Below are 17,490 nucleotides of genomic sequence, written 5' to 3' on the forward strand. Positions count from 1 at the left end.
CAATTCAAATTCAAATTCAAGTCAAATTCCTTTAAATTCAAAATTCAAATCCGATGACCGCTACAGCCAGCCCAGCCCTGCCCCAACCTCCAACACATGCCCCGGACAGAACATGAGAAAAAACAGTAAGTACTCGAGTACCTCCTAGCCTTATATGGCGATGAGTGTGGAGTGTTGTCTTTTGGACTTCCTTTTCTCCCATGTCGGCGATGGGAATTACCTCATGTTTAATGACTTGGTGTGAAAGGATAATTATTGGTGTCTGCAGGTGGGAAACACCGAAACGTAATAACTGCGATGAGAGAAATAAAGACCAGTGCTTTAAATGGGCTCGTACTGTCCGATTTTGAGTACCTGCATTTCTTTAATTTGACCTGTATGTATCAGCACTGCAGCAATACATTTAATAGAAGAGTACCAGAACTTCTCAGGAGCAGACAGGTATTCCAAATAGTGACTACCTGAACGTTTATATTTCCAGTTAAAACACGGAGACCAAGTATAATATTATATAGTTTTTAATTTTCAAAACTGCTGGTTACAGTTTAAGGTACCGAGGTTAGGGTACAGGTTTTAATTGCTCCCACATTTGGGAAGAGACAGGAGAGAGAGGTCAAAAATAAGATCAGGGGAATTCTGTAGGCCGTTAACAGCATACCTGTCAACATCTGAGGGCGATGTAGAGAACAATACCGTAGGAAATTAATTTCTTCAAGAAGGCTCATTGGAGTAGAGAATGTGTTAAAAGGACGATCCTAAAATAACACATTCTTGGAATTAACAAAATTGGAAGTCTCGACATGTAGGATGGTGGCATAGCCATAAAGTGTCAAAAAGAAAAGGCTGCTTAACTTCCCCGGAAATCTATGGATACACTTCAGAGAGACACTCGATTAACGTTTTCGTTAGCATTAAGGAGGTGGTGCCCTAACCACACAGTACGTAGTGCGCGTGCCACAGAGGCTGCAGTACTAACAACACAGGCGGAGCTTGTAGCACTTGCCATACGGCTGATCGGGTACGTGCCTGGTGCCTTCCGGATGACGTAGCAGCTATTCTGTGTTGTCTGCGCTGAGCGGTTGGTTTCTAATCGAGCTGCTTCCTGGGGTGGCGAGGTAAGTTACCAGCTCCGTCTTCGTGAATCATGATGTTTCACCGGGCGCGTACATGTTTGATGGCGTTCCTCCGGTGAAAAAGGTTACGGCGGCCCTGAAGTGGGCATAGTGAAGTACGACATACGTAGCTTCCCTGTCGTTATAAAACCAACACTGGCTACCCTGTACTTGGCCCAGACTAGCAAGCAGTTGGTACGGTCCGTAGCGGCTCTGCCGCCCCCTGTTGTTCAGTTTTAACAGCAGAATTCTCCTACCGCGTCCCTGCGATGTTAGGAAGACATAGCCACGGAAATTCAAATTTAGAATAATGTGTTCCGTTTAAAAATACGGATATTGGAGGGGTAGACAAGATCTTCAAGACAAATATTTTAAATGTTATCCGCGTTATACCGCTTTAAAAAGCAATACGCTGTCCTAATGCATTTTGTATGTTTGGGTGCTAGAAAGGTATTTTCTAAGGCATGTTGTATGTATCCTGCGAACCCATAGTTGCAAATAATAAATTATTTCATGTACTGTTTATCTTAGACGTAGGTGTAAATTCAGGGTAAACGTTGAAAAGAGCGGAGTGTATTTATATAGGACTTACTACCTCTGACGAGGCGTTGAAGCGCTTTACGGCGAGTAACACGCTATTCGTGAGCCCAAAGTTAGTAGTCAGTCCATTCCATTGGTTATTGTGGTTAGTCTTGCATGCAAAGGAAACCATTCCATGCTTTTAGTCCACTTTCCTTATAGTTATTGGTGACTTAAGTGTGCTCCTTAGAGAGGGTCTATGAGAGAAGCGACTGGTTATGGCTTCAAAACAAGCTTTGGTAAAGGCAATAGGTTCCTTCTATGCAAGAGCAATTGCCTTTGCAAATGAGTTTGAGCCATGCTGTACACAAGCGTGTCTGTTCAACAAGGCTAAAAGTATAATGATGTACCATATTGTTAAGTAACGTGTCATCAAGTGGAGTAGCATAGCGTTGAGTGGCATAGAGTGTGGTGGAGTGACATAGAGTAGTATAGCCTAGATCAGAAGTCTTCAAACTTTTGTGGGTTGAGCCCCCCCATCTGAATTTATTTAGATGTTGGGCCCCCCCACCACTTGACAAAAAATTCTGGAATCTGGTATTCTACATAATCGACCGTCATCCGCATTTCACAGTCCATATCTGGCTAATAATGTTAAACACAGTAAGAGTGTTTAGAAAACTGCAGGTTTGCGAGTTGGTGCGGTGAAATGACAGAGGCTTACTACACAGTCCAAAACTACATTTTTCAAGATAAAATGTGTGCAAATTGTAATGGGTTCTCCACTTAATTCTTGCAAAGCCTCCTCAAAGAAACTTCTGTGGTCAATAAAATGAGTACCATTCAAAGACTATGCTCTCCACTGAGAAGCACTGTAGAGTTACATTTATGTCACCACATTTATTCAGGTCGTACTTGCATGTTTCCAAAGCCTCGTGCTTGTGTTTGGCATCGCAGGAACCTCAGTAACAAAGCCTCGTGCTTATGTTTAGTTTTTCATGCCGCACTTGCATGTTTTCAAAGCCTCGTTCTTGTGTTTGGCATCGCAGCATCCATGCATCCATCCACCCACCCATCCATCCATCCATCATGCACCCACCCATCCATCCATCAATCATTCATCCATCCATCCATCCATCCATCATGCATCCATCCATCCCCCATACATCCACCACCCACACATCATGCATCCATGCACCCATCCTTCCACCCATCCATCATCCATCCATCATGCACCCATCCATCCATCATGCATCCATCCATCATTCATCCATCCATCATTCATCCATCCACACATCATGCACCCATCCATCCATACATCCACCAGACACACATCATGCATCCATACACCCACCCATCCATCATCCATCCATGCACCCACCAATCCATCCATCCATCCACCCATCATGCATTCATCCATCATGCATCCATCCATCCATATATTCCATCATTCATCCATCCATCCCCCCATACACCATCCACCCATCCATCATCCATCCATGCATCCATCATGCACCCATCCATCCATCCATCCATCATGCATCCATCCATCATTCATCCATCCACCCATCATGCATCCATCCATCCATCCGTGAAACAAACAAGGACCCCCTGATATGGATCAATTTCCTGGGTCAGGGCAAAACAATTTGTGTGAATATAATACCCAGGCAAATCTCTAATAAGCACTAGCACATGAACAATGGCATTTGCCAAACAAAAATAAAATAAAAATGATCAACAAACGTTTTTGCACATTGGATACATTTTAATTACTATTATAAAACATAATTCAATGATAAAAATTAGGTACATTAATATACATACATGATAAAATGTTTCAGCATTATAGCATATGCATAAGTTCAGACATTCATCAAATACATTTACAATACAATTAAAAGATGGTTTCCTGTCCATCCATCCATCCCCCATACATCCACATGCACCCATCCATCCATCAGGCATCCATCCATCCATCCAACCCATCACCCATCCATCCACCACCAACCTCTTGGCACACAATAATGTAATGCAGAATTATACTTATTTCATGCGTAATTATAGTTATTTCACAAAGCCTCGTGCTTGTGTTTTGTTTTTCATGCCGTACTTGTATGTTTCCAAAGCCTCGACCAGAGCAGGAACTTCTTGTGCATTACAATAAGTTGACACTGCAGCAAACCTAGCCTCGTGCTTGTGTTTGGCATTTGACCCCGCCGTTGTCGCATGCATAGTAAATGCATGCGATTCAAACTATACTGCGATGTCAAAGTCGTGGTGTGATGGCACCGCGATCTTTTGACATCGATGTAATGGGTGTTTCCGTCTTTTAAAGACCTTTTGACATGTTAATGAGGTGTTGATAGTCTTAACCCCTTCTTAGGGCCCCTGCAGCTCCACTCTGCCTCGCCGCCGTGGGAAACGATGAAAGGTGAAATTTTATGGTGCTGGTGGAGTGCGCGCCCCCCCTGAGATGGCGTCGCGTTCCCCCAGGGGTGTGCGCCCCATGGTTTGAATAACTCTGGCCTAGGTTAAAGTAAAGTGTCGTAGAGTGGTGTAGCGTGAAGTAAAATGACGTCCAGTGTCCTAGAATGGAGTGGTTTAGAGTATTGTACAGTGGAATGCGTAGATTAGACTGAAATGGTGAAGAATGGTTTAGAGTGAAATGACATGGAGCGTCGTAGATTGGAGCTGCATAGAGTTGATTGGAGTAGTGGAGTGGAGTGGCAAAGCATAGAGGGAGTAAGGTGGACTAGCGCACAGTAGAGTGCCGTAGAATGAAGTATGGGATGGTAGCGCACTGTCATTACAGACAACATATTTTCAATTGAAATAACCATTAACTTTTCACAGACCCAGTTATTTAATAAAACTGTACAGAGAATAAACAATAATGTGTTGAAATGAATCACCAAGTGCATTAATTTGTTTTGATCATATTCCAATATTTGCTTCCGCCATACTTAAGAATTACAAAAAAGTGCTTCATTTGTGCTTTCCATTTCTGAAATATGTGCACAATTCACAGACATTTACATTTAGTTGTACGCTAGAAAAAACAAGCATTTGCAATGCAATAGGTCTCGCATTAGGAAAGTTTGAGCTATTGGTCTTGTAAATGACACATTTTTTATTTATGTGTTGGTTTTGAAAATAGCGAAATGAATAGCTTTGTCATTTACAATGCCAATACTTTTATCTTTTGCAAATGTGACACCTATGGCATTTGTAATGCAACATGTTTTGTATTTACGTGACTTAGATGTATTGATATTACAAATAACAATGGCTTTACATTTTTTTAAATAATTAATACTTAAATAAAAGTTATTGTAATTTATAATGGCAATAGCTTAAACGTTTGTCAATAACTTTTGTGAAAATTATGTTCAGTGTATTTTATTGTGACGAAAATCCAAGAACAGAAGTGAAATATTAACATCTTTTTGTGACATTTGTAATAAAGCTTGAAACATTGAGAGAACATATTTGAACCAGTTGTTGTTGAATGGTTTCACAGATTGATACGGTGGTGGCGCTGAGTGATGTTGTGGTGTGATGTTGTGGCATTCAGTGATGCTGTGGTAGCGCATAGTGATGCTGTGGTGCCCCTGAGTGATGCTGTGGTGGTGCCACAGATAGAGTGAGGGCGATAGATAGATAGAGTGAGGGCGATAGATAGATAGAGTGAGGGCGATAGATAGATAGAGTGAGGGCGATAGATAGAGTGAGGGCGATAGATAGATGTGTGTCGTTGGATGTGTGTGGTTGTGTGTGTGTGAGGTTGTATGTGTGGTTTTATATGTGTGGTTGTAGTTGGGTGTGGTTGTGTGTGTGTGTGGTTGTGTTTGTGGTTGTTTGTGTGTGTGCGGTTACAGAAGGATATATGTGGAAGATCGCAGCACATAAGCACAGGAGAAGAGAACAGGGAGTTAGAGAAGGAGGCGGTGGAAGGGAACAGCGGATCAGCACGGGAGAAGAGAACAGGGAGTTGGAGAAGGGGGCGGCGTGGAAGAGAGCAGCAGATTAGCATGGGAGAACAGAACAGGGAGTTAAAGAAGGAGGCGGGTGGAAGAGAGCAGCAGATCAGCACAGGATAAGAGAAGAGAACATGGAGTTAAAGAAGGTGGTGGGGTGGGAGAGAGCAGCAGATCAGCACAGGAGAAGAGAGCAGGGAGTTAGAGAAAGAGGCGGATGGAAGAGAAAGCAGATTAGCGCAGGAGAAGAGAACATGGAGTTAAAGAAGGAGGTGGGGTGGAAGAGAGCAGCAGATCAGCACAGGAGAAGAGAACAGGGAGTTAGAGAAGGAGGTGGATGGAAGATAGCAGAAAGATCATCACAGGAGAAGAGAACAGGGAGTTAGAGAATGAGGCGGGAGGAAGACAACTGCAGATCAGCACAGGTGAATAGAACAGGGAGTTAAGGAAGGAAGCGAGTGGAAGAGAACAACATATTAGCACAGGAGAAGAGAACAGGGAGTTAGAGCAGGAGGCGGGGTGAAAGAGAACAGCAGATCAGCACAGGAGAAGAGAAGAGAAGCGAACAGAGAGTTAAAGAAGGAGTTGGGGTGGACGAGAGCAGCAGATCAGCACAGGAGAAGATAACAGGGAGTTAAAGAAGGAGGCGGTTGGAAGAGAACAGCAGTTCAGCACAAGAGAAGAGAAGAGACAAGGGAGTTAAAGAAAGAGGTGGGGTGGATGAGAGCAGCAGATCAGCACAGCAAAAGAGAACAGGGAGTTAAAGAAGGAGGCGGGTGGAAGAGAGCAGCAGATTAGCACAGGAGAAGAGAACAGGGAGTTAAAGAAGGAGGCGGCGTGGAAGAGAGCAGCAGAGCAGTAGAGCAAAAGAGAACAGGGAGTTAAAGAAGGAGGCGGGTGGAAGAGAGCAGTAGATCAGTACAGGAGAAGAGAAGAGAACAGGGAGCTAGAGAAGAAGGCGGGTGGAAGAGAGCAGCAGATCAGCTCGGGAGAAGAGAAGTGAACAGGGAGTTAGAGAAGAAGGCGGGTGGAAGAGAGCAGCATAACAGCACAGCAGAAGAGAACATGGAGTTAAAGAAGGAGGCAGGTGGAAGAGAGCAGCAGACCAGCACAGGAGAAGAGAACAGGCAGTTAGAGAAAGAGGTGAGTGGAAGAGAACAGCAGATTAGCGCAGGAGAAGAAAACAGGGAGTGAAAGAAGGAGGCGGGTTGGAAGAGAGCAGCAGATCAGCACAGGAGAAGAGAAGAGAACAGGGAGTTAGAAAGGAAGCAGGGTGGAAGAGAGCAGCAGATCAGCACGGGAGAAGAGAAGAGAACATGGAGTTAGAGAAGGAGGTGGGTGGAAGAGAGGAACAGATCAGCACAGCAGAAGAGAACAGGGAGTTAAAGAAGGAGGTGGGGTGGCAGAGAGCAGCAGATCAGCACAGGAGAAGAGAAGAGAACAGGGAGTTAGAGAAGGAGGTGAGCTGAAATATAGCAGCAGATCAGCAGAAGTTAACAGGGAGTTAAAGAAGGAGGCTGGGTGGAAGAGAGCAACAGATCAGCACATAAGAAGAGAAGAGAACAGGGAGTTAGAGAAGGAGGTGAGATGGAAGAGAGCAGCAGTTTAGCAGAGGGGAAGAGAACAGGGAGTTAAAGAAGGAGTCGGGTGGAAGAGAACAGCAGATCAGCACAGGAGAAGAGAAGAGAACAGGGAGTTTGAGAAGGAGGTGGGTGGAAGAGAAGGAGGCCAATAGATAGAGGGAGGGAGGGCGATAGAGGGAGTGCGATAGATAGAGGGAGGGAGGGCGATAGACTGAGGGCGATTGATAGATAGAGGGAGGGCGATAGAGTGAGGGCGATAGATAGATAGAGGGAGGGCGATAGAGTGAGTGAGGGCGGTAGAGTGAGTGAGGGCGGTAGAGTGAGTGAGGGCGGTAGAGTGAGTGAGGGCGGTAGAGTGAGTGAGGGCGGTAGAGTGAGGGCGGTAGAGTGAGGGCGGTAGAGTGAGGGCGGTAGAGTGAGGGCAGTAGAGTGAGTCGGGGCGGTAGAGTGAGTCGGGGCGGTAGAGTGAGTGAGGGCGGTAGAGTGGTAGGGTGAGGGCAGTAGAGTGAGAGTGGTAGAGTGAGGGCGATAGATAGATAGAGGGAGGGCGATAGAGGGAGGGAGGGCGATAGATAGATAGAGAGGAGGGAGGGTGATAGATAGAGGGAGATAGGGCGATAGATAGAGGGAGGGAGGGCGATAGATAGATGGAGGGAGGGCGATAGATAGAGTGAGGGAGCAACATTGATTGAGGGTGAACACGCACATGGACAAAAGAGAGAGCACAACGTGGAATGGGGAGAAGCAAACCGGCAAGAAAGCAATGTAGGGGATAGAAAAGACACACAAGCACAACACCGAAGGGGTGGAGACAGTGCCATCTTAACGCATGGGCACCCTGGGCAGTTGGCCGGGGGGCTGGTGAGCATAAGGGCACCATGCACTCATTTTGCATTAAACCTTTTCATTCCTACTTTGCCTGGGGGCCAATAATGCTGTTAAGACGGCCCTGGTTAAGAGAGAAGCACACACATAAGAGCAACTTGGATCACAGTGGAGAGGCGAAGAGAAGAGCATGAAGGAGAGGCGAGGAAGGTATATGCACTCATGGAGTACTTAACCCAGAAAAAAAGACTGCCTGAAAAGTAAGCATTGGAAAGACACATGTAAAGAGGCCAGCCTTCAGTGGAGGGAGATACACAAGAAGAGGAAGTAAACGACACACAACCAGTCTTCGAAGCAGGGTTGACTCTGTTCATCAGTCGCTCCATTAAAAGCATACCATGTACTGCAATGAACACTACGTTTTCATATTCCCACTGCACAGCAATCAATCTGTAGACAAATTAATTTTATGCTAATATGAATATTCCCAGTGAGCTCTCACAGCTGCATCCTTCTCAACATTCACATATTGATTTCCATGAAATAGGCCGACAGGTCAATACATAGCTATAGACAAGTATACTGAATACATAGATGCGTTGTTTCATGTAAGGGGAAGCTACTCAAGAATAAACAAACTTCAATGAAAACATAAGAGTAATGATTTGAAAATAGTTGTTTAAAATGCGGATCTTTAAGGGCAATAGAGAGCCCTTTTGAATGAAAGGATGGCAGTGGTGAGGGTGGTACTAGTTAGGGAGACCTAACAAAAAGGTGATATAAATGCCTTAGTGTTGGTGCACCATATCAGGCGCTATAAGATTAACATTAACGGTTCGCTCACTTCTGAATGAATTCCATGACTTGAAGGGATCAGTGGATGACCTTTTGCCTACATGTTCGAATTCTGATAATTTTTTTATTTATTTATTCTTTACACTTGTATGGCGCACAGCTACCCAAGAAGGGTTTCCCGGCGCCGATGGCATGTGGTTGAGCATGATTTAGCATAATTGTTTCTGGAAGAGCCAAGTCTTTATGTTCTTTCTGAACCTGGCGTAGTTTTCTTCTTTACGGATGTAGGGGGGAAGTGTGTTCCAAAGAATAGGCCCTCTGACAGAGAAGGATCTTCCTTCCATTCTTGTCAGTCTGAACCTGGGGACCGCAAAGTTTGCTGCTGTTTGGGAGCGCAGATTTCTTGCTGGTAGGTAGGGAGTGGCTAGTGATTGCAGGTATTCCAGTGCCGTTCCTGATTTGATCCTGAACATGTAGCTCAGGGCTTTAAAACTGATGCAGTTTTCCACCCTGAGCCAATGTAGGTCGTTCAGATGTTTTGACACCCTGGCCGTTTTTGGAATTCTGCACAGAAGTCTCGCAGCTGAATTTTGCACAAGCTGTAATCGTTTGATGACTGCCTGGTTTGAGCTCAGATAAAGAATGTTGCCGTAGTCCAGACGCGATGTAATGTAAGGCAGTCAATTTAGCATTTGTTGATGGAGCTATTAAAAAGCATTAATGCATCTGATAATATAAAAGTGAAAAAGCGCCAATAGCACATGTAAAGAAAGAAACAAATGTTATGTTTTTAGAAGGTGCGCCAAACCAAATGAGCTATAATTACTATCACAAACACACAAAGTGCAGCAGGTGCGCAAACTCACTGAGCTATTATTGGTTTTGTAACCTGTAACCTGTGTATTACACACAAGCGCACACACCTGTTGCAAGTGCACAAATTTGCTGAGTTGTCCTATACGTGATCTACACTGACATACAGATCTCTACAGCCAGCACATCAACCCAGTGAGCTGTCTGCCGTAGGCCTGCATAAAACCTAGCTAGTTAGTTTTGGGTATTTAACTTTCAGGAGAGGGTGGAGAAGAATGCCTTTGTGTCCCACCTGTTCTTCAGGAAGCCAAATGCAGATTTTAGAAAATCATTAATGAATATGCAGTTATTAAAACAATAACGAAGACTTTAGTTGGAACCATGTCTCGGCGGGGGTTGAACTTCCATTCTTTGCGTATACCCACAACATAAGAGATATACACACACACACACACACACACAAATAAATGAGAGGAATGCAGGCAGCATTTCACACACATATTGGTGAGAGAGATGGACACACATAGTTATGTTTGCGAGAGAGTTAGAGAGGAATTAATTTATAAAGACAGAAATATATGAGAAGGATGGCTGGTCTATCAGAAGTAGGACAGAGACAATCAGAGGAAGTCGAACGAGGTACATAAATGCATACAAGACAACACAGACATATGTGGGACAGAGAGACCAATGGATGAGGTGAAGGAAGGCACAGTAACTGAAGAGAGACCGCAACAGCCAGACTGGAAATCGGGAATGGACCAACAAACGCAGAGGGAGAAGAAAAGGACTGAGACAAAACACACACAAGCACATGAAACAGAGACATGTAAAGACAGAGAAAGAGCGATGAAGAGATGAAGCAGTAAACAGGCAGAGAGATGTGCTGAAGTGGCGCAAAGACACATGGGAGAAGAAGAGCAGAGAGAGGAGGTGCAGAGATAGTGAGAGACAGACACACAGGAGGAGCGAGGGGGTGGGACAGCAGTGCACATACAGATGCATGCAGGAGAGTTAGATGGCAAGAATGAGTACATGACCAGGCAGATGATCAGATGGAGAGGAGGAGAGACGCCGAGAGAGACACAGACCGAGAAGGAAAGAGACAATAACTGAAAAGGGGGATAGAAACATGCACGAACGAAAATGTGGATGAATAAAAGCAAAGAGGGAGAAACTCCCATGTGGGGTGGTGGGTTATAATGAGGATACAGAGTGTGAGAGGGGGAGGGGGAAAAGTGGGGCAATACAGCGGGGTAGAGAGAGAATGGAGGCGATCAAAAAAAAGAAAGAGAGCGCGAAAGGTGGAGGAAGAAGGGGACAAGGAGCACAGAGACAGGGAGATGGTGTGATTGTTAGAGGAGTGACAGCAGATGGCAAGAGACACAGGATAAGGAGACGGGTGAGAGGGACAGCAAGAGGCAGAGAGCAACGTGACAGATGTCGGGTGCGATAGAGAGTAAATGTGTGTATGGGATTGTGGGCGAGAGAGAGTCAGAGAGAGTCAGAGAGAGACAGAGAGAGACGGAGAGAGTCAGAGAGAGACGGAGAGAGTCAGAGAGAGACAGAGAACCATCGAGCGCTTTGGTGAAAAGATCGGTGGATGTATGGCCCACTGCACTCTTGTGCACACGTCACCAGAGCCCTCCAGTTGTCACAGCACGGCCAATGCAGCTGCACTCTCCCCTCACCACATCGACATACATCTTGAAAGCCTTCTGATAAAGTTACAGGTGACCCCAAGCACACCACACGCGTGCACATCACGCGTGCACATCACTGCACTACAACTTTTCCCCCAAGTGATGCATCTATACAGACCGGTGATGGACACCCAACCACTCTGCTGAGAGGAAACGTCTTCAGCACAGCCAGACAAGCACACAGCGCACTACAAAATAAGGAACGCCATTGGATGGATTTCACAACTCTCATGGACCATTATGAACCACTAGAAAACTAGGAATTCATCCAATCTCTACGCCCGAAGCAACTGTTCATAACCCATCAACGGTAATGCCGTAACTTAGTTAAAACGGGGCAAGACCAAGGAAGTGCTAAGAATACAAATCACAAGAAGAGGATGCTAAACAAACGCTGTCAACGTAACACAACTCATAGCAAAACCTTGATAGAAGTAATGGGCTACAGAAAGGAGAGAAGGCACACACAGGAATCAGGGAAAGAGGGAGAGAAACATGGGCGCAAAATAAGGCAGCGAGAGATGCAGCACACAAACAATCAAGCACAGTGAGGGGAACTGGAGAATGTAAACACAGAAGGAAAGAGAGCAAATGAGAGGAAGATAAAGAATTGAAGTGGGAATGAGAAAGGTCAAATGAGAGGGAACGGGGAGAGGGTGGGAGGGATGAGAGAGAAGAAAAACAAGAAATATGGAGGTAAAAGGCAGAGAGGAGGCTGAGAGCGCGTGGCTAACTGGGAACATCAAAGCGGCCGAAAGGGGAAACAAGTACGGGAAATGCAAGCGGCGGGGGGCCGTGAAAGTGAAAGCAATTAGGGGGGAGGCGGGGAGCGGATCCCTTTGAAGTAGCTCATGGCCTCGCGGCCGTGATAAGGGAAAGCAATTAGGGGGGAGGTGGGAGGGAGGCTGATGGCTTTGTGTGAAGCAGGCAGGCGGCTCGGGAAGCAAATGGAGAGCGCGTGCACGGACACACATGCCCTCGGCAAAATCCGCCTTTTAGCTTTCTGGTTTAACGGCAATAGGTCTCTCTACGAGACCTAAATAACATATTACAGCCTTTCATCTCACATGGGTAACCAGCACGATTGTCAAATAAATCCTCTCACTTTGAAGTCCGATAAATAAAAGTGAACACTACGCTCACTTAGAACACTGAGTCAGACTTTTGACCTCTGTTTTTGAAGGCACTGCAAATGTTAAAAGATAAAAAGAAAATTTAAAGGCCTGGTTACAGAAAGCGAGCACTTGTGGAAAAATGCAAGGAGTGCTGGTAAACAGGTGATGCTCCACTAGAGTGATATTGGCATGCTGGACAGCCTAAAACAAATAAAGCAAGCACATGTGAGTTACACACCACAAAGCCAATGGTAAGCAATGGGTGAAATTCAGTCCCAGGGAAGCTTTCAGATTGTTATCAAGATGTCTTTTCGCACTAGACAGCTGTACTGCCTTGTAGGCTTCAACCTAAAAAGGGAGCATAGGACGGAAAGGCCTGAGATTTATAGTAGTGCATATACAGAAGAGGCATGCAGAAGGGAAGCGGAGGTGCATTCAAAATAAACTAGGGAGAGAAAAAGTAAGTACAAGTTTCATTAAAGGTCACATTTTTAATTCACGATTTTCAGGAATATAGCAGGTGTATACTCTTTTACATGCAATCTGTGGATGTAAACCTGTTGAAAGAAACCGTAATAAAGGCTGCTCTAAACGAATTTCTAGAGGCAAAGATGTAGTGCAGATATTTCCTACAATGCAAAAAGGAAGCCTAGTGCTTGTTGAGATCCCTTTACAAACGACTGTCAAGCACTACGACATTTAAGCCCGTCCCATTACCAGTCATTACAATTTGATAATGCCACCATCACTCCAATGGTATCTTCATGCCTCTGTGAGCTTTCTGTTTGGGCATCCAGACATTTCACACAAAAGCCAATGTGTGTGTGTGTGTGTGTGTGTATATAATATATATATATATATATATATATATATATATATCCAACAAGGTGGACCTATTGGCTTTGCCAGTGCTTGTTAGCAGTGTCAGACAAATTAATAACAATCACTTATTTATGAAAGTATTTCAATTCTGGAACCATGAGACTTTGAATTAGATATTACTGTAGTGTGGAAGGAGTAGTGCTCTTCAGAGTTCTCAGACAATCCTGTTAGATTGTTCACACTACATTCTTCTGCAGTCTCTCAGTCTGTTAGCCACTTACACCCTTTTTCTCCTCATATCTTTGTGAAATCCTCCATCTACATAGTTCGCACTTTACCACAGTTACAGCTGCTACATATACCACCACAGTTACAGTTGCTACATATACTACCATCACTCTGCAGGGGGGATTAGGATTGGCTGTGCATGTAGTATGCACACTTTTATGACCCACTGACATGCATTGTGAGAAACAACCACGCCTGCCTCCACTTCAGAACTTTTAATTGTGTCCCGTCAGACATCCCACCCGCAATCTGAACTCGTTCAGACACCAGAAGGCGACACTGTTCTGCAGTATGCACTACAAGAGTCATATGTTGTGTGAAAAAAAACTATAGAAACCCATCTTGAAAGAGGCAAATAGTCATCAGAAACGCTAGATGAGGTAAAACACGTGAAATGTAAACAGGGTTTCCACTGCTGATATGGATTACCTTAAGGGATTTACCATCATTGAGAAATCGTTCAGTGTTTTTGTCAATTAAGGACGTGACTATTCAGACCATTAGGGACCCTTTCCAAAGTTGAACCCACCCCACTTAAGCTCTAGACCTAGGTAAAAAAAAACACAATACCATGTTTGTTCCCTCTCTGATCTATCTTCATGTCTCGTCTCTCACAAGGAGAGATGCTCTGCCTGGTTTGTTGTGACTGTTTGTTTTTAGCCGTTCATCTGGGAGTCGTAAGAGACTGTCAGAACAAATTATTGTTCCGGTTTTATCTGGAGGCAATGTCTGTATCCTCGTAGGGATAAGTGGCCAATGTTTAGCAAAGGAGGTTGGAGCGTGAATAGCTCAGTCCACCCCAAAGGCACCCAGGAGCCTCGATTGGTTCAAAATTAGGTATTGGCTGGATAAGGGCGTGGTTTAGAAAAGGTGTTCATATTCCCGTCTACAGGATTCTGTTGGGGGGCTTGCAGGCCAGAGTCCAGAAGCGGGGTTTGTCTTGTCCTCTTGGTGCACGATCTGCCTCTAGTAAGTGTGGAGATGCATATGCCCTCAAAACATTTATGCTGGTATGATGGTTTCTCTACACTTAACAAAGATAACCTCAGCTGAGGCTCACCCTATTCAGTGAAGGCAGTTATAAAATTAACATAACAGTGAGGCCTGTGAATTGGTCTTTACAAATGCAAAACTGAAGCGCAGAGCTTGGCTGCAGCCAGACTTCAACAAAGATCTCCCACTTAGCCTTTTTTTTAGGTCTCGCAGAGAGACCTATTGCAGTCAAACCACAAAGCTGAGTTCACGGTGCGGATTTGTAGAAGTGCACATGCTCGTGAACGCGCTTCTACCCCCCTGCCTTGCTCTTCAAAGGCTCCCCTTACCATTTGCTTGCTCCTGCCTCCCCCCCCACTGCTTCACACTGCCGTGACTCGCATTTCTGCCCAGCAGCTTCAAAGGGATCTGCTTCCCCGCCCACTGCTTCACACTTCACGGCCTGGTGGCCGTGACTCGCATTTCTCCTTCCCCCGCCCCACAGCAATGCCAAGACAGATCAATGCGATTTTTTTTCTTGCAGCCTTCCTTTTGCTATGTGCGGGGTCATGACATTCCCTTTACATTTCCAGTTTCACGAGTCACTAGAAGGCTTTCGTTTTCCATGTGATCTATGAGCTGGCCAGTTCACTCTGAGGTAGCTCTGACTGTCCCCCTTTACACAACTGTCCCTCTCTTGCACATGCAAACTCTTCTCGGTACAGAACAGTCTCTGAAGAGTGGGGGCTGTCTCTACCACTGTATACAATCTCCTTTGTGTTCACAGCAATCTCTTCAGATGCACCACGGGCTGTCCCTCAGCACACAACCACACACAGCTCCTCTCAGTAGACCACACTTTTGAGTCTGTCCGGCTGTCCCCTCCCAATAGACAGCGGCTACTCTTCAGAGACATCACCAACTGTCACTTCCAGTGAAAGCCAGCTCCTACCAGTACACAGCGGTCTCTTCGGAACCTGTCCGAATAGTCCCTGAGACTTCACAACCAGCACGGACAGTCCCTCCCATTACACAGCCATCTCTTCAGAACCTGCAGGGAGAGAGGCACATCTTTAGGGCGGGAAAGGTGTTTGGGGTGTTACACCCTCCCAATAAATGTGTTTCCGCACGGCTCGGCCAACTCGTTTTTATTTTTATTTTTTATTTACATCTTAAATAATGGGGGTCAAGCATCTAGTCCTGTGCGGCTTGTTTTAAATTTCTCACGCTCGGTTTGTGATCTCCCTCCTCCCTCTCTCAACCCCCGCCCTTCCCTCCTAGTATTTACCCCCCAGGATGAATGTTATCTCCATCTCTGATGGTGCCAGAGACTCTCGAGCAGACTGTAACATCTGGGCCGAGCAGGCAGTAGCCCTCCCTCGAGAAACTGAGCCCCTTCTCCGAGCCACAGACCCGACCCTTCACAACCCCCCCACACACACACAACACCTTCTCTTTGTTTAGAGAGCTCACTCACTGATTAGTGTCACAGATTCATGGCGCATAAATCATTTCCTGTTTTATCTCTGTCCTTCTCAAACTCACCAGTCTCCCCTTTCCAATCTCTTTACGCCCGCTCTTTTTACCCTAACATGGCGCGATTGCTCCTTTATTTGAGTCCCTTTCTCTTTTTTTACATTTTTTTTTCAATTCACAATTTTTTTTTGTGCTTTGCGACCTTTTCCGTTTGTCCGTAAATCGCAAATACGGGTTGGTCAAAGATTGTTTACACAATAGGGCGTTTCAACTTATTGACGGCTAGGTCAACTTGGTTAAACATAGTGTACAACACATAGCCTTTCAACTCGATGCCACTCCGCACCTCTGACTGACTCTGCCCCAGCCCCTCCTTACAATGCAAGTGGCATCCTCAGTGGCTCATCGCCTACAAAACTCCTCGGGTACCCTCCCAGTGGACACGCATCGAAGCCAGTACCGCAGAACCCCTCCACTCCTTCCTCTGGCCGGATCTAAGATTTCTAAGATTGCAAAAGGTAGGTATAGAAAAGAAGCTGCCCACGTCCTCACCCACCCCGGCTACTCTCTTGCGCAATCGTTTTTAACCAACCCTCCCTTCACATGCTTGCCTATCCGTTCCCATAACCCCTCCCCCCTCCGACCTAATGTCAATTTTACCGTCCGTACTCGCCTCTACAACAGTCCCTTCACCTTCACTTTACCACTATGGCTCTCTTCTCTCTACCCCTCAGCCAGAACATATCACTGTGTTCACTATGTCTCCCCCCCCCCACACACACACCCCTCCTGCACTCATTTAAATCTCCAGTCACCCTTGGGAGAAGCCCGCATCCTGCTTGGCTCCGAGCTAGCAGGCGGCCATAAGCTAATATGAGACATGTACTAAAAGTGATTTTTTTTTTTTAAACTCAAGAAAACCAAAAGAACTTTCCTGGAATGTGCTGTGTTTTGAAACGTCTTGCCCCTTACACCTGGCATGCACACATAACTGTGCCCCGCAGAAGGCACTATTTGTTTAATTCTTTCTAACTAACCCCCTTCCCCCTCCCCACCCCGGGAGAAGGGAACTACAAATATTCTAACTTCTCACCAGCCCTGCCCCCACCCCACCTCAGTGTCTGCCTGCCTTGCCATTCTATGAGAAATCTCACCAGCATCGATGAAAGTCCATCCTAGCCCGACCAATCACCTCCGTTCTGATCAGTAGCATGCAGCACTGCCATCTCAGGGAACCACAGCCGCCGCCAAGGCTCCTCAGCCTTGGACTGCAGTGTTGGCAGACTGATACAACTGAGACCTAACACAGCTCCGTTAATGTATATTTCATAGCGGAAAATAGCAAAACAACAGAAATTATACACAGGCTGCACGTATGTTCTCAACCTTCAATTGATGCATGGATGGGTAATGGATGTGTAGGTGGATAATGCAGGTTATGGGGTGGTTAAATGAATGCACAAATGATTAAATAAGTGATTAACAGG

The 17,490-nt window shown here is 45.6% G+C and overlaps 1 protein-coding gene across 4 annotated transcripts in view; it reads left to right on the forward strand.

Annotated features, from left to right (window-relative positions):
- The first annotated feature begins 995 nt into the window (after positions 1–995).
- Positions 996–17,490, forward strand: part of FBXO25 (F-box protein 25) — an 809,765-nt gene continuing 793,270 nt past the window's right edge. For all 4 annotated transcript variants that reach the window (XM_086926400.1, XM_086926402.1, XM_086926401.1 and 1 more), the window contains exon 1: positions 996–1,115. The gene's annotated coding sequence lies outside the window, so the exon portion shown is untranslated. The remainder of the gene's footprint in view (positions 1,116–17,490) is intronic.

Source organism: Lissotriton vulgaris, chromosome 6 (assembly GCF_964263255.1).
Source record: "Lissotriton vulgaris chromosome 6, aLisVul1.2, whole genome shotgun sequence".
Classification (NCBI taxonomy): Eukaryota; Metazoa; Chordata; class Amphibia; order Caudata; family Salamandridae; genus Lissotriton; species Lissotriton vulgaris.